The following is a 17,833-nucleotide window of genomic DNA, read 5'->3' as shown; positions in this document are numbered from 1 at the left end:
GGTGGCTCATGGGCCAATCTGGTACTTTCGACCTCTGAGCTCTGTATGTCTTCAATTTCTTGTCATGGGCCGGACCAGCCTGGCATTTTATTTGAAAGACATGCAGCTATTTATGTTGTTTTTACTGGAGTGTAGCACCTCTGTATCCCTGATGTTTGCATGTTGGAGATCCGGTGCAATAAAACATCGCTCTTTGTAGCACTCCATGGTGGATGGGGAGCAGGGGTGCTGAATAAATTACTTTCATCATGGCTCACAATCATTCTGGTTCCAACCGCCATGAAAAGAAGAGACGACTCGACGCTGAGATTTTATCATCTGATGATGTCTCGATTTTACAAAATTCTAATTCTTGGGCACGTTTTATAGTAGTTGAATCACGAAATCAACTACCCTTGAAAATATATCCTTTTGCTATCTCTAAAGCCATTGCAGGTATTTGTGATGAGGTCAAGAATGTTTCACGCCTCCGGAGCGGTTCTCTTTTGGTAGAGTGTGCACAGAGACAGCAAGCTATCAATCATTTGAAATGTACTACATTCGCAAACACTGAAGTTGCTGTCTCTGCGCACAGAACGTTAAACTCAAGTCGAGGCATCATCCGCGACAGAGCCCGTTGTCTGGCAGAAATGACAGAAGAGGAAATTCTTGATGAACTCAATGATCAACATGTCACTTCAGTGAAACGTTTCACAAGAAAGGATGGAGATAACATTGTCCCAGCAAATACTTATTTGTTCACTTTTTCACTGTCGACCACTCCGATGTTACAAGTGTCAGAAGTTCGGACACGGTTCCAAATCATGCGATCGGCCGATTGTTTGTCACCGTTGTGGTTCAAATCATGACGCCTCAGATTGTACAGCTGACCCCAAATGTGTGAATTGTAAGGGTAAACATGTTGCATCTTCAAAATCATGTCCTCTTTGGCAACATGAGAAAGATATCTTGACAGTCAAATGTCAAAACAACATTTCTTTTCAGGAAGCCAAAAAAGTCATTGCCAGCCGGTCACCTCCATCAGTGCAAACTTATGCTGCTGCTGTCTCTCGACCTTCTACCACAAGATCTATAGAATGTCAAACTGACCTGACATGGGCACACTCTGAACACCCTGTGCCTGTGGTTACAACATCAGAGAGTCAGGCAAATGATTCAGATACTCAATCATGTGGCATCTCTCCAGCATCTCAGGTTGTGACTCAGACTATGGCCCCACCTAAACTGACTCCTGAATTACCAGCAACCAACAAACCATCGACTGAAATGCCCAAAAAACAAAAGAAGAAACAAAACAAGAAATTTACTAAGATCCCTACTCTCACTGAAACATCTGTTGATGTTCAGAATTTCTTTGATCCTCTCGAGATGGATGTTACTCCATCTTCTATGAGTGGTGACTCTTCTTCACGTTCACGTGAGCGATCTCCTATAGAACCGCCATGAACCATTCAAATATTTTTCAATGGAATTGCAGAGGACTTAGGCACAATTTTAACGAGCTGCAATTATTAACAACAGATTTAAGTCCATCAGCAATTTCTGTACAAGAGACGTACTTAAAAAAATACTGAAAAATTTGAATTAAGGCAGTATAGTTCCTATCATTCTTTTTCTCCTCCGGGAGATAAAGCTACTGGAGGTGCTTCTATGTTGGTGCGGCGGGGCGTTCTTCACCGTCCTGTTTCGCTTGACACGAATTTGCAAGCAGTTGCAGTTAGACTTACACTTCATATTGCCTTCACACTTTGCTCCTTATACATTCCACCTTCTTCAAATCTTCAGCAAAATGATCTACAAAAACTATACGACCAACTCTCTAAACCCTGTGTCATCATGGGTGATCGAAATGGGCATAATCAATCAAAGTGAAGGGAAGTGCAATCATTAATCAAAAGGGAAAAGTGATCGAGGATTTTGTTTCCGCTAATGATTTATGCATCTTTAATGATGACTCCGACACGTATTTACACCCTGCTACTGGCACACATTCATCTCTAGATCTGTCCCTGACGGATTCAGTTTTGTTAAATGAATTCTCATGGTCAGTCAACGATGACCTATGTGGAAGTGACCATTTCCCAACCGTACTTAAACCTATTAATCACACTGATGATCCACCTTCACCTCTTTGGAATTTTTTGAAGGCTGATTGGCCTTTATTTCAATCTTTATGCAAAGATAAATTACAACCTACGTCTTTTCAGAATGTTACTGACCCGATTCAGTTGTTCTCAGATCTACTAAATGAAATCGCTGTTGAATCAATACCTAAGTCCTCTGTCAACCCACGTGTTCGTAAACCATGGTTTGATGCTAATTGCAAACAAGCTAGGAAATGTCGTAAGAAGGCGGAAAAATACTTTCGTAAACATCCCACTGTCCATAATTTAAACACTGTTAAAATTTCAAATGCCAAGGCAAGACGTCTATTTAAGCAAAAAAAACGTCAATCCTGGCAGAATTGTCTCAAAAATTAACTCTCGTACCCCTATGTCCAAGGTATGGAACATGATCAAAAAGATCAAAGGCAAGGGATCAAATTCTACAGTAAACCATCTAAAGGATGGCGATACTTTGCTAACGAATAAATCTGATATTGCCAATAGACTTGGGAAAACGTTATCTTAACATTCGTCTTCATCAAATTACGTTCCTGAATTTCAAAAATATCACCTCCAACAGGAAAAGAAAAAAGTAAATTTTACATCTGATAATGGTGGAGATTACAATGAGGTTTTTTTCACTACATGAGCTATATACTGCCTTAAGGCAAGCTCATGATACAGCAGCAGGCGCTGACAATTTTCATTATCAGCTACTGAAACACTTGCCCGAATCATGCCTTGAAACTGTGTTGACTATATTCGATGACATTTAGACACCTGGGACGTTTCCACCTTCATGGCATAATGCCATTGTTATACCAATACCCAAACCTGGGCGGGATCATTCTGATCCATCAAATTACCGACCTATCTCACTAACTAGCTGTGTTTGTAAAACGATGGAACGCATGGTAAATAATCGATTAGTGTGGTACTTGGAAACAAATAATCTTCTTACCAATATACAATGTGGTTTCCGGAAAAACAGAAGTACTATCGATCATTTAGTGCGTTTAGAATCGTTCATTAAAAAATCCATTGTAAATAGACAACATGCTGTATCGATCTTTTTCGATTTAAAAAAAGCTTACGATACAACATGGAAACATGGTATTTTAAAAGATCTTCATGATTTTGGATTAAGAGGCCGTCTGCCTCATTTTATATCCCAGTTTTTAACAGACAGGCAATTTCAAGTCCGAGTGGGTACAACCCTGTCTGATCATTATCATCAGGATCAGGGTGTCCCACAAGGCAGTATTTTGTCTGTCACTTTATTCAGTTTAAAAATTAACAGTTTGTCAAAAGTTTTAAATGATTCAGTTGCTGGATCACTTTTTGTGGATGATTTTAATCTATCTTGTCGGGGTAAAAATATGCACACAATTGAAAGGCAATTACAATTATGTCTAAATAAAATTAACAAGTGGTGTCTAGAAAACGGGTTTAAATTTTCCAAATCAAAAACTAATTGTATACATTTCTGCCGAAAATATAAACCGCATAAGGACCCTGAACTATTTCTGAATGGCACCCCTATCAAAGTTGTTAAGGAGGCCAAGTTCTTGGGACTTATTTTTGATAACCATTTAACTTTCCTCCCACATATTAAATACCTTAAAGCTAAATGCCTGAAGGCACTCGATCTATTGAAAGTTGTTTCTAATTCCAAGTGGGGAGGGGATCAAACAACCCTCTTACACTTATACAGGTCACTGATCCGTTCAAATCTTGATTATGGCTCCATCGTCTATGGTGGTGCCTGTAAAAGTAATTTTAATTTTTTTTTATACGATACATCATCAGGGCCTGAGGCTTTGCCTTGGTGCCTTCAGGACGTCTCCAATCACAGTCTGTATGTAGAAGCGGATGAACCTTCTCTTAAACAACGCCGTCTAAAATTATCTTTACAATATGTCACTAAATTATATTCTATTCAGTCCAATCCAGCTTTTAATTGCGTCTTAAATCCTCTTTACCAAGATATTTAAAATAAAAAAGTCATCTCTTGTTCCACCACTCGAAATCAGAATCCAGTCTACCATGTTTGCTTCCAATATTAAACTGCAAGGTATAGCTCCCACTCAACTGTTTTCAACGCCTCCTTGGCAAATGGTACGGCCAGAGGTAGACCTTACATTAACAAAATTAAAGAAATCTGATACTAACCAATTAATTTACCAACAAGAATACCATCAACTAAGAAACACTTACGACACTTATAAATCTATATTTACAGATGGATCCAAGGATGGTGGCGCAGTTGCTAGTGCCACTGTCATTGGATCCAGAACAATCTCTTCACGTTTACCTGATAACAGTTCAATATTCACTGCAGAAGCAAACGCCATTTTTACAGCACTTAAATATATCAGTAATCAATCTAAACATAAACAATCCATACTGTTTTCAGATTCTCTTTCATGCCTTCAGGCAATTAAAAATATGTCTTCAAAACATCCACTTTTAATCCAAATTGTTGAGTTATTTAATGATCTTGCTACTGGCCAATATGACGTCGTCTTTTGTTGGTTACCAAGCCATGTTGGTATCAAAGGTAACACAATGGCCGATGCTGCTGCTAAAGCAGCGCTCAACAATTCTGTGACATCACTTCTGATCCCATACACTGATTTTAAACCTATGATTCGTTCTTACATCCGAGATCTTATGCAACAGAAGTGGGACGCCCAAGTAGGTATCAATAAATTACATGAAATTAAACCAAATATCGGACATACCTTCTTGGGTTGTCAGTCCAGATTTGAAGAGGTCATTATGCGACGATGTCGTATTGGCCACAGCAGATACACTCATGAATATTTACTAAAAGGTGAGGATCCTCCGTTTTGTATCCCTTGTGATGAAAGAATCACAGTCAAGCATGTCCTGCTTGACTGTGTTGATTTTTCCATCACAAGGGATAAATATTTCAATGTAAAAACAATTAAGGACCTTTTTAATGGTGTTAATCCTCGTTTAATATTATGTTTTTAAAAGGAAATAGAACTTGTTCATAAATTTTGATGTGTTCAATGTATTGTTTTAAAAATTGGTAGTGCGAAATTCATAACTTAGATTGTTAGTGGCTGTACCCTTGAGGGGGGTTGAAGTAGCGTAAAATTATTGTCCCCCTAAGAGGGTATGTAAGTCCCATATCATTCGAAGTATTTTTCTGCACACTAGGCTTTTAAACGTAGTATCTTCGTTCTTTTAATCTAAGGCTTAACTGGTACACTGTCGCCAGTGACTGAAGGGATTATATAAATCCTGCCGGGGTCCATGCAAGAAGCAAAATTACTGTACGTCCCCTTTGTCCCCAGTATGGTGATCTCCCTTCAGTTGCTGACGATTTCTAGCCCATTTTTATATTGTGGTGTTCATTAATGCTTACTGCCTTTTAATATTCTCAACTAGTTTTAAATCAAGTCTGTGATATTCTAGTTATTCTACTGTCCTTCGTTGACAGCTTTTTATTCAGTTTAAATATGTGTATCATAAATGTATCATAAATGTATCATAAATGTAACTTCTCGTCACGATATGGCTGAAATATTGCCCATGTGACGTTAAATAATAACTCACTCACTCACTCACTCTTGTCGATTATTTGTTACGCGTGGCCTGCCACTCCGAGGATGGTCTCTGACTGCATTTGTCTTTTGCCAATGTTGCCATAAACACCAAATGGTGTTTCTGTGGACGTTAAATTGTCTTGCAACATCACGATGACTCGAACCTGCTTCAAGCATACCAATGGCTCACAGACGCTCATTTTCGGACAGGCGTGGCATTTCGTAATGTTGAATAATTGCCTAATTTTGATGGTTTTCTGATTGGTTGTGGTCTGCACGTTGCTGAACAATGCATGTGGAAACCCGTTACCGCACATGTTTTTATACCCATTCTTGAGTAGTGAAATGCATGAGGCTTGCATAAAAGTCAACTGTTGCATGGAATGCATGCTTTTCTATTGCAGTTGCGTTTTTGTGACTTGATTCCATACATGTACCACAATATTGAAAACCAAACTTTACTTGTTTGAAAAATACACTAAACTATTGGTGTCACGGGAACTTTTGTTGTTGAGTATAATTCCTTGTTTTTGAAGGTGCTAATCCAAGCCCTGTTATAGTATCATTGTGTTTGAATTCTTTATCTGAACTGCATGTTATGTCACTAAAGATAAGTAACATAAACATTTGACTCTTGCGTTCCTTCATTTTTAAAGAACCAATCAATTCATTGCGTGAACATTTTTAATTACTTCGAGAAATTGATCATTGTAGATTCAAAATAGATCCAATGTCAAATGCGGAGAATAAATTAAGGAGTCTAAATCATGTCATTAAATCTATCTGAAATACCGTCTCATTTTTCAGGCATAACATAATCAACAATTGTGAAAGTTTTTTCAATTTTATTTTTCAACATTATCTCCCTGCTTTTCAATATACGCCTCATATCGATAGCTGAGCTTTTACATCCCATTCAGGAGGAAGTTTTAAGAAAAAGTCATCGTTTTTGTTATAGCTCTTTCAACGAAGCTGTTTTTTTAGTTTAGGAAACAGGGGGAATCACTTGGTGCCAGGTCTGGCGAGTATGGATGGTGAGGAAGATCTTCGAACCGAAACCTACACTGTAGCACAGCAGCCTTTGCGAGTCGAGAGGTTTGAGAAGAGGCATTCTCATGAAGTAGTAGAACTCCAGCAGTCAGCATTCTACGACGCGTTTCTTTGATAGAATCTCCAAGGCAATGAAGCAAATCTGCATAGTAGGCACCGGTAACCGTCTTTAGACTTTCTAAGTAATCAACAAGGATCACCCCCTTTTTGCATCCCAGAATACAGTTGCCATAACTTTCGTCACTGATCTTGGAGACTTTAATTTCTTCGATGTTGATTCATACACCGTTATCAACCTTGAAGTTCCCTCCAGCTTGATAAAGGTGTAAGAAACTACATCGAAACGTCGCAAAATACTATAATCCAGAAGTTTTTATTGATAAATTTGAACGTTTTCTTATTTACTCACCAACTTTTAACATTTTGCTATAGTCTGATAGCTTATTTTATAAGTGCAAGATGAACGTTTTCTTATTTACTCACCAACTTTTAACAGTTTGCTATAGTCTGATAGCTTATTTTATAAGTGCATGATGTGCCAAATCACGTTTGCGGTATTGAATATATATTAATTATGTATATGCTTTGAGAGAATAAACAGGGCCATTGACTGTCAGACACCGATGTCTGCTTCAGCATGTGACGTTATACAGCGTACAAGTGTGTCCACCAGTATCAAGTTAAACGACCAGACACGTCCGTTACCATAATAGCATCTCTTCACACACGACTGTCTATAGACGTGTACATAAGCTAATGTAAAATAGTAACTTGCTAATAATTCCCACTGGGGGCCCCCAAATGTTGAAATGCATACGGGGGGGAACGCGTGGCATACTCGCTGGGCAGAATTGCACCTATGACCTATGATTATTTTTCTCGGGTTGTCAGTGTCATACTCGTGATCTTGAGTTTCACCATTGTGGTATCCTTCGGGCTTTCCTCCCACATTAAGCTGATACGCCGTGATAAAACTGCAATACTGTTCAAGGCGCAGTAAACAATTCACTCACTCACTCACTCACTCACTACTCATTTCCAATTGTTTTGGGGGTTGTCATGTCTGTATTTAACATGTCAATTGACAATGGCGGAGATCAAAATTTTTGCCGTTATTTGTTGCTGTACTCTTCTGATATATTCCTCGGATCTCAATCGAAGCTGATACAAAATCACTTGCCAAAAACGTAACAATAAAATTGTTTTATATTAAGTCAGTTTGTTGGAAATTGAATTACGTTCCTTCAGAAAAGACGGCCGAGAAAGTTATTTTCCAGTGTTAATAACGATATTACCCAAGATCAATGCAATTTCAGCTCACGGGCACTTTGAACTTTGAATACTTTGTGGCACATATCATAGTCAGTTTAACGTCTCGTTAAGTTAATTGTAATTGTACAAGGCACTTTAATCGATTGTAAACAACGCCAGCGTAACGTGAGAAAAATCAACGCATCTGTGCATGAACTGTGCTGGTATGGGAACAAACGCTTACATTTTATGCAAATTGTGTGCGTGGCCGGTGCAACTGAATCTGTTTCGTCGGATAATCGAGACTGGTTATTCACTGACGTTGATTTTATATGAACTACTTTTGGGATGCATATGGATAAGAAACGTATGGCTATAAGAGTACAAATACTTCATTCCGTGTACTTTCGAGGTATAAAAAAGTTTTACTGCAACGAATAAATATATTGCAACAATTCAAACAGCCATCAACGAATATGATGTCGCGTTTCAAAACGTAAGTTCTATATCTTTGTATCGACCAATTAAAGGTATCTTAGGCTAAGTTGCCCCTTTTGATTATTAAAAGTGGATGACACTTACATGTTGATCCCAGAAAAAAAACCAGGTTGCAAAGAAGTCTCTACTATATAGATATGACATTGCAATTTAATTTGACAAATATATTCTTCGTAATACCTATAGTTTTAAGCTTGGTATCACATACCGCAGTCGCAAGGCGAGATCAAATTGTATTTTCAGGATGATAGTGTATACATATTTTGAAAACTTAAATAGTGTTTCAGTCCATACATAAACTACATATTTTGAAATTTTCGCCACAAGACCGAAATGATACAATTGAGTAACTTAAATAAGTGTCTATGTCAGTGCTACTCTGGTATCAAGCCATGACAATATTACCGACTCTGTTATGATCAGTCAGTGCAATTTGATGTTGTAATTGACAAGTTACACCATAACGAGTTGAGTAGGCCGCATTGTCGAACTACATATTACATATTATATACACATGAACATTAATTAAGCACGATCCACTTTTTTAAAAAGGCTGATGAACTGACAAATAGAACGCTTGGCACGACCGTCACACAAATAATGAAGCCGACACCAGAAATCGGTACCGATTGATTGGCGTATATGCGAGAAGTCAAAAAGCGTTAATTTCAACAACACAGTAAAGTATCAGCACCCAGCTCAAATATACTTAATTAATAACTTAAATAAAGTCATAAAGAACTTCTTGCTTACTTTATGAACACATTAATATGTGATAAAGGGCCATTTTTAGATACCTGGTAATTCGATATTATATCGTTAATGTCAAACACAGTTGGGACTCATATCTCTCTTATGTATTCTACTACCTTTCGTGTGTACTGGCAGTTAACACAATGTGTTCATAAATGAACAACGCTGCCTCCCGGCACATTCAATCTCTCTTTGACAAGAGACGCAAACCATCCCAGATGAAACTTTCCGGATGAGAGACATCTGTTAAACCAAATATTCTGGAAAGGATAATCAGCCTGCCCTTAATGAATCATACCAGATTCAGGACGCAACGTATCCAAAATCAAACACTCCAGAAAAGAGACGCAACCTCTCCCAGATCAAACATTCTGAATAGTTCAGCGGCCTTTCCAAATTTAAACAATTCCGATATGCGACGCAACCTATATGTATCAAAACTCAAACCGATACGAGGCGCAATACATCATAGATCAAACATTACGGATAACAGATTCAATTAATCAGTCATAAAACATTCAGGCTGGGCATCCGGGTTTGATGAGGTCCCCAGCAGCCAATATTTTTTTTCAAGAGAATCGACTGAAATGGTTCGGGTGGTCAGGCTAGGCCGTGCCCCTACGGTGTGGAAGATGTCAGATTATGAGAATTGGGTGACCCAGGTTCGATTATTTACAGACCGTCTTCATAGTGTTGGATTATTGCTGCTGGGGGCGTAAAACTGCAAACAAAGCAAAACGGATAAGAGTAACGAGTTTGAATAACCCGAAACAACGGTCATTTAATATACTTAGGGGAGGTTTCTAGCGACAGAATATGCATGTCTCTCTGCACTTCAAAACATACAATTGTGTTTGCCAATTGGATGGTGCCAAACATATCTGTTTAAACCCAGAACACATTCATCATTTGACTTCCCTTTATGTGTGTTTTGGAGCGGATGCCGCTGATAGTGCAGGATAGCCTCATCTTTTCGGGAACTTGGTATTGTTAGTATGTTCATTTCCGAGTTATTCCGATTGTTGGAAATACGTAGTATTGCGAATGTCAGGCCGGAAGTAGCATGGTCGGGTATCCCTAAAAGATGGCAGCCCGCATGTGTTGTGATCGAGTCCCGGTGTATTGTCAGGCGTAATAAAGCCTCTGTAAATCAAGACAACTGAACTGTGTCGTTATCATTGGTCCAACGAGGTTGGAAACTGTATGATGACTAGATGATACTGATCCATAAACACGTGTTCATGATATAGCTAGAATCGTACAATGGAATCTACTTTTCACATGTTATTCTTATGAAAATGGATACTGTTTTGTAGCTTTTGTTTGTTTATATATATGCAATGCTACCAGGGTTGGATTGTTTGTCGTAGAAGCGGACTAACGTAATCGGGTGGTCAGGTTCGCTGACTTGGTTAATGCATGTCTTCAATCCCATTTGCGTAGATATATTCTCATGATGTGCCCCGACGGGTTGTGAGGTCCAGACTTGCTGAGTGCGAATTTAAACAACAAACCAGGAAACAAACAGAGCGATTTAATGATGTACCTTGAACAAAATATGATTATTATGTCTTGAAAATCAATGACAGGAGATGTGTACGAAGGCTATGTCGGAATATCGGAAGCGTTTATTGTCCCATTTGCCTCCCAATCAGACAAAAACTGGTTCCCCCAAAATGCACGCTCCTAAGAGACTTAATCAAATGCAAGATCAGGCTCACCATGTGCACAATGAAGCTTTCCTGTTGCAAGGATGAACATTCAATTCGTGCTTTATTTCTGCAAGACCTTGTTCTCTGAGGAATAAATTTCCCTGACGAACGACGTCAAGATTAACGCCATAAGGACATGCCGGGGGCATTTTCAATGGCGTCTCGCTACTCCCTGGCTAAATACCAAGTACGCTTCCCTTTCTGGTTTTGTCGTTGGAGTGTTGGCAAAGAAAATGTGCATACAGGCTTTGATGGATTTTCTCACGCTAGTGTAACCATGTTTCACGGAGTATTTCTTACATCAACATCAGCTTGTCAGGAGTGTATTTTGAGGGCATTTAAAACAGACCAATCCTCTTTGTGATGGCATTGATTACATGAAAGTCAGTTTCAGTACGAGATTTCTGCGTCGGTGTGCTTTATAGCCCGCACATCCTATTGCTGTCAAATATAAGCATACCTTGAAGGTGGGCGAGCCGTTTCCAAATTGTGATCCCTTTTGCAATACGAAAAATACCATGCATAGTACGTATTTACCACATGGTTGTGGTTAAAGACGACTGACTATACGTAGGCCCCAAAATTGTCCTCTGAAGTGTGGTTATAATGTTGGGTAAATTGAGTGTAATATTATTCATCTACCCCGGTCCTGGTTTCTATTCCTTATTTTAGTTCATGAAGCAAATGGTTTGGCACTCACGTAACCTCGAGAACAATCTAAAGTATAGTGCAAACCATCCCCATGGGATCCGCGACAGAGTAGGTTACTAGTAACCTGCCATTTGTGTCGCTTTTAGGTTCAGAGTAACCATTAATATTATTGGTGGGGGGTAGGGTTAAAACCTGAGGACAAACTATTTTCACAGTTTGTGGGAACAGTTTATCGTCTTTGCTGGTCCCGAAGGATTTGTCTCACATGAAATATATGGCCGGTGACGGGAAAGTCTGTTTTGAGATTATGGTTGTCAGCGTACAGTAATTTTGTTTGACTGTCTTTTTTCAGCGAGGATATCAAATGAAAAATTGCGCCGAAGTCTGATGCTGACAAGACGGGATCACTACCAGTGAGCAAAATCATATAAACCAAAAGTTTCGTAACCGGTAACAGTCCCAGCTAGCGCTGCAGTTCACTCAAGGGTATAGCCATCGTGTGTAGAGTGTAATGATTAAGGGGTTATAAAGCAGTAATTATATAGGAATGAAACTGAAATCGCTAAAGCCAATATCTACTAAGAGGCAAAATAATGTATATCGAGTTTGCTTTCATGTAATTGCAAGTTGAAAGAACTGTTTGATCATGTCTATTTAACAACCACTCATTCCTATAACAGTGTGTAAAAAGTAATCTGTAGCAGGGTAATTTTGTTAAAAATACATTGTTTCAATAACCCCTACACTGTTTGAAACGTAAATTTGTGCAGAAAAAAGCAAATATACTCATTTTCAAAGATTAGATGTCTCAAATACCCATCAGCATTTGTGTGATATGTGAATATTTTTTTCAAAAGTTAACAAAACCGTGTAAGAGTTTTGTTCGGTGCTGACTAAGCGCCAGTTAAATTTTGGGATGTAATATCGCTAACCCAGTTAAATTCAATTGAAAATCAAAATATGATAAGATGAAACTAGGGGTGTAGTTTCTTTTGCTCTTCAGTTTACTTGTCATTAAGATCCGTAAAGATTCCGGGGTAGAATAGGTCTTCAGCAACCAATACTTGCCTTAAAAGGCGACTATGCTTGTCGTAAAAGGCGACTAACGGGATCGGGTGGTCAAGCCCGCTGACTTGGTTGATACATGTCATCGATCCCAATTGCGTGGATCGATGCTTATGATGTCAATCACTGGATTGTCTGGTTCAGACTCGAATATTTTACAGACCGCCGTCATATAGCTTGAATATTGCCGAGTGCCGCGTGAAACAACAAACAAACAAATACTTGTCATTAAATTAAGAGATAAAAAGGCGGTTGTGTTCAATATCTGAGCGTTGAACCCTTTTTTCCGCACTTGTGTTACCTTAACCAAGTCAGTAATAGACTCTCGTCTCCATTCGGGAGCCGATGCTAATTGCTAACATTGGCCAGGCGCAGTTAAGGACATTAGAGGCGTTTCGTGTAGCTGTTTGGTATGGCACAGTGGGTCTCATTGGCCAGGCGCAGTTAAGGACATTAGAGGCGTTTCGTGTAGCTGTTTGGTATGGCACAGTGGGTCTCATGAAGGTTTATGCACATCCTGGAGACCAAAATCAAATTTTCTTTCTTATGAGACCGTCGAAAGGAGGGTTACACACTCCAACAGCAAGACTTGCTTGCATACTTTTACAGTTGTATTGAGGGAGGCATACCAAATTAAGGATGTGACTGATCAATATTTCAATTATATTCCAACGGGCAGCCTAATGTCGTGGATGAGTTGAAATTGAAGACGATCGTAGACAATTACAACCCTGGATTGTACGAATTACAACGACGGCTTGTTACTGACAAGGATCGCGGTGGTTATTGTAAAGGAGACACCTCTGTGTGACGAATTGCTCCATTGGGTGATCTTAGTATGAGGCAATCTACGTTTTATTATTTATGAAACCATATAGATTGCGTTTAGTTCATTTGAATAAAAGTGTCGGCTCCAACAGAGGATATCTTTTTAACATTTATGTGTAGTTCCTGTGTGCCAAACTAGTCATAAAAACACAATTTGAGGTTTGAGAAAAGCGTCATAAAACAGGGTACAGTGTTGAACCTATTATGACGCGGCTGGGTAGCCTTGTGGATAAAGCCTTCACTCGTCACGCCAAAGGCCCGGGTTCGATTCCCCAGTGGGTACAATGTATGAAGCCCATATCTGGTGTCTCCCGCCGTGATAATGCTGGAATATTGCTGAAGGCGGCATTACATCACCCTCGCTGACTCCTGAAACTTAGAAATCTAGACAGATCTTAATCCTTACCAAATATTAGGGTTATTAATATAAAGTGGCATTATTACACATATTTAGCAAAACGTTTATATCTCTAATATCTCCACGTGTATGACCTGCCTGGATCTTCCAACAACCTGAAGAATTCTTTGATATTATTGTGACATTATAGTTCCACTTTAGAAATGGCTTGTACCTATGTTACAATTCTTACTTGCCTTGCTCCATAATCATAAGAAATCCTTTCTAAAAGCAGCTTTAAAAAATGTAATCAGATAGAAATTAGCTCTGAACGTTGACTGTTTTCAGTTAGATATTGGTAATTTCCGAGTGATCTCTGTAAAGTTTAGCTTAAAATCTTCGCATTTCCGGCAACATAATTAAGGCCTACTTTCAGATGTTTAATTACCAGCTGTTGGTATTTCTTTTAAAGAGAACGATCCCCGTTCGTGGCAATATCATGTTGATCAAACAACCAATTAAATGAAAAAAGCGCCAGGGCTGGAGAGTTGGCTACTCTATTGAGCGTACACTCTCCCTAGCTTTTATGATGGCCTCCAAGGCAGGGTCATTGCTTTCACTGGAATTGACTTTCAACGGATGCAGACCCCCAATAGCAGGCATTAATCACCATTATGTTACAGAGGCTATTATTAAGAATAAATTACACGTACAATCAGGTGTTCCTGTTCCGTACATTTGAATGTCGATTGGACATCAAATACAAATACTCGTGGAGTTTAGCATGCCATAAACGTCTGCACTGTTGGTAGTATCAAACAAGCTAAAGGTAATTTATTTATTTTAAGGGTTAGTTTTATTGTCAAGTTGATCTGAATGTTTTCTGTAAACCTCATCGTTACCTTTTTTGTGATATAAAGGGCATCGTTGACCTTTGATGTGGCGTTATTACTGGCACATTGATTCGAACAACGAATTTGATTATAAGATCGGGAATAAAATTAAGAAAGAGAATTAATTGATGTCAACTTTCTTTTGTGAAGAACGTTCGAAGTAAATACTTACTCCTTCATCGGGAGAATAAAATCGTTTATATTTCCCCTGAAAAACACATTGATATCATCTTCCGTGTTTTGAGCTCTTACGTGTAACAAGGAATAATGTGTAAATGCACATGGACAAGAGAAATAAAGTATAACTATGATTGCTTGGCACAGGCGTAGAATCGAACAGGATTAGACAGTGTAGCAAGGTGATGAAGGTCTTGACTTCTGTCCCAACATTAACATCCGAGGAAGTACATTCGTAATAAAAGCTATATTGATTTTGTTTCATATGTATATGGAAACTAAATTCGCTATCAGGAGTTATATTTCACTTCTATTTCAGGATACCCGGATTGTAATTGATTAAGACTGTAGACCTTTACCACTTTTCGGGTTAATCGACAAAATCATTTCAATTATCATAAGTCCATTGTTCGGTTCTGTTTATAGCATAAACATGTGTTTATGAATCAATATCAAATAGTGATGTTTAAAGTGTTCGCGAAAAGGTGTGCGTATCCTGCCCTACCGATTGACGGATGCACATGCAAAGACAAGTCAAATGTGTACCTGAAAAAACACACGTCCATGCGCTGGGTACAAAAACTGTCTACCTAAAGGATCAAATATTGGTTTCGAATCAATAAATCAAAGAATTGCTGCGTCCCTTGGTTAGACTGCTGTAGTGTGCGCCTAGTTTCGCAGCTGTGTGATCAGCGTCAGGTGACGTGTGTAGCAAAGCTCGTAAACGTTTCCACTTTGGTTAAACCGTGTAGTGAGTGAGTGAGTGACTTTTTAAGTTTCATCGGCCATATCAGCCATATCGTGAATATCTATAGTTAAACATAATGCATATATTGCAACTTTCATAAAAACCTGACGAGTGAGTGAGTGAGTTAACATTTAACGTCACATCGGCAATATTGCAGCCATATCGTGAATATCTATAGTTAAACATAATGCATATATTGCAACTTTCATAAAAACCTGACAACGAGTGAGTGAGTGAGTTAATATTTAACGTCACATCGGCAATATTGCAGCCATATCGTGACGAGACAAATTTGACTGTGGTGAGTAAGATGACGTACTCAGATTGCGGCGACTCTTGGACACCATTACCTCTCAATGCAGTTGAAACCGCCTCCGTAGTCCGGTGAAAGACTTGAGAGCGGAAGGATGGTACTTGTTGTTACCCTGGCGCTCGGCAATAAGGAGCTAAAACAAGGACTAGTCGGCTCTGAGTCAGTGTAGTGTGTCTGATTTGGGTCTCCCATGTTAAACTGTGGCATGATATCGGCATTAGTCCGGACTAGTACAAGCAGCCCTATGCACTTACGCATAATGCATCACGTCACGAGTGCAATGATTTAACGCGACATTAAAACCCCATATCACCTCACCTCTTCTCAATTTGATTCAGCGCATACACGCACACTCTAACACGCGACCACGCCAACGTCGACATGTTTGTTACTACAAGACGAAGAGCCATCATTACCAGAGCATATAATCTTTACCTTGTATGACTCGTATATACTCTGATGTCATCTTTACCAATAAACTAAACTGGACTTTTAACTGACAGGAATGCATACGGTAGAATCATGATGAATACACCAGAAGGTATCCATACCATGTATAAGACCCGTGAAGATCCGGGGTAGAATAGGTCTTCAGCAACCAATGTTTGCCGTAAAAGGCGACTATGCTTGTCGTAAAAGACGACTAACGGGATCGGGTGGTCAGGCTCGCTGACTTGGTTGATGCATGTCATCGATCCCAATTGCGTGGATCAATGTTTATGATGTCAATCACTAGATTGTCTGGTCCAGACTCGATAATTTACAGACCGCAGTCATATAGCTTGAATATTGAGGAGTGCGGCGTAAAACAACAAACCAACCAACCATACCATGTATGTGGTTGAACTATTGCCAATGATACATAACCTGTCACTCACTCACTCACTAACTATTGAAACATCTTTTTCAGTGAATCTGTTAGCAGCAAACACTCCCACAGTTTTAACAATGTAAACCGAGAACGCTTTTATTACTCTGGCATCTAAATATACCACGGTAATTTCATATGATGTACAGCAATTACGCACTAATCTGAGAATATGGGTGTGATTGAGTGATTATGTTACAGTAGTTTCTTGTTTAAGAGTTGATTATTAAAAAAATATAAATACACGAAAAATGATTCCTGGGATCAAATGAAATAAGGCGTCTTCAAACAACAACAACAGTGTTCATATTTTCAGGCCAAACAAATCCTTTTCCCAAAGGTACCCTGTTGTTACGTTTGTCAGATGTAGGACCTGCTGATTTATAAACTACCTTGGTGTGTCCTGAAGCAGTGTTTTAGGACATAGTTATAACAACCGGACCTGTTGTTCCATGTTCGTTGCATTTCTCCGAACACTGCAGCTTGCCACATGCTGGTCCTGGAGTTGAGCAGTTACACACTCCCATCTCACAGGCACCATGCCCTGAACAGTCACACTGTGGGTCATATACTCTTATTGTTTGTTGTTTAAGGTCGCACTCAACAATATTCCAGCTATATGACGGTGTCCCGGTATAAACTCTCCCCCGTACAAATTCTCCCCCGGAGATTTTATACCGGTACAGATTCTCCCCCGGAGAATCTGTTCTGAAATAAAATCTCCCCCGGGCGGATATATTCGGTTTGTTGCAATGGCTTTTAGTACTATATTCTTTAAATAGTTAACTTTAATGTAAGGAGTGTTACTTTAAAAAATAGATTATGAAATATGGTCATAATGAATTGATATATCAGCATATTTTATTTGGTAACTGTACCTTCCATCCTAAAATAATTATAAGACATAATCATAACAAATGAATGAAATGACTTGATGTAACAATTACATGTACGGTTACTGTTGTAACTGAATTCATAAATCTTTTTAATCCTCGCAAACATTCGG

The sequence above is a fragment of the Haliotis cracherodii genome, unplaced genomic scaffold (assembly GCF_022045235.1).
Source record: "Haliotis cracherodii isolate W230 unplaced genomic scaffold, xgHalCrac1.p SCAF_17, whole genome shotgun sequence".
Lineage (NCBI taxonomy): Eukaryota > Metazoa > Mollusca > Gastropoda > Lepetellida > Haliotidae > Haliotis > Haliotis cracherodii.
Note: the sequence above shows the minus strand (reverse complement) of the source record.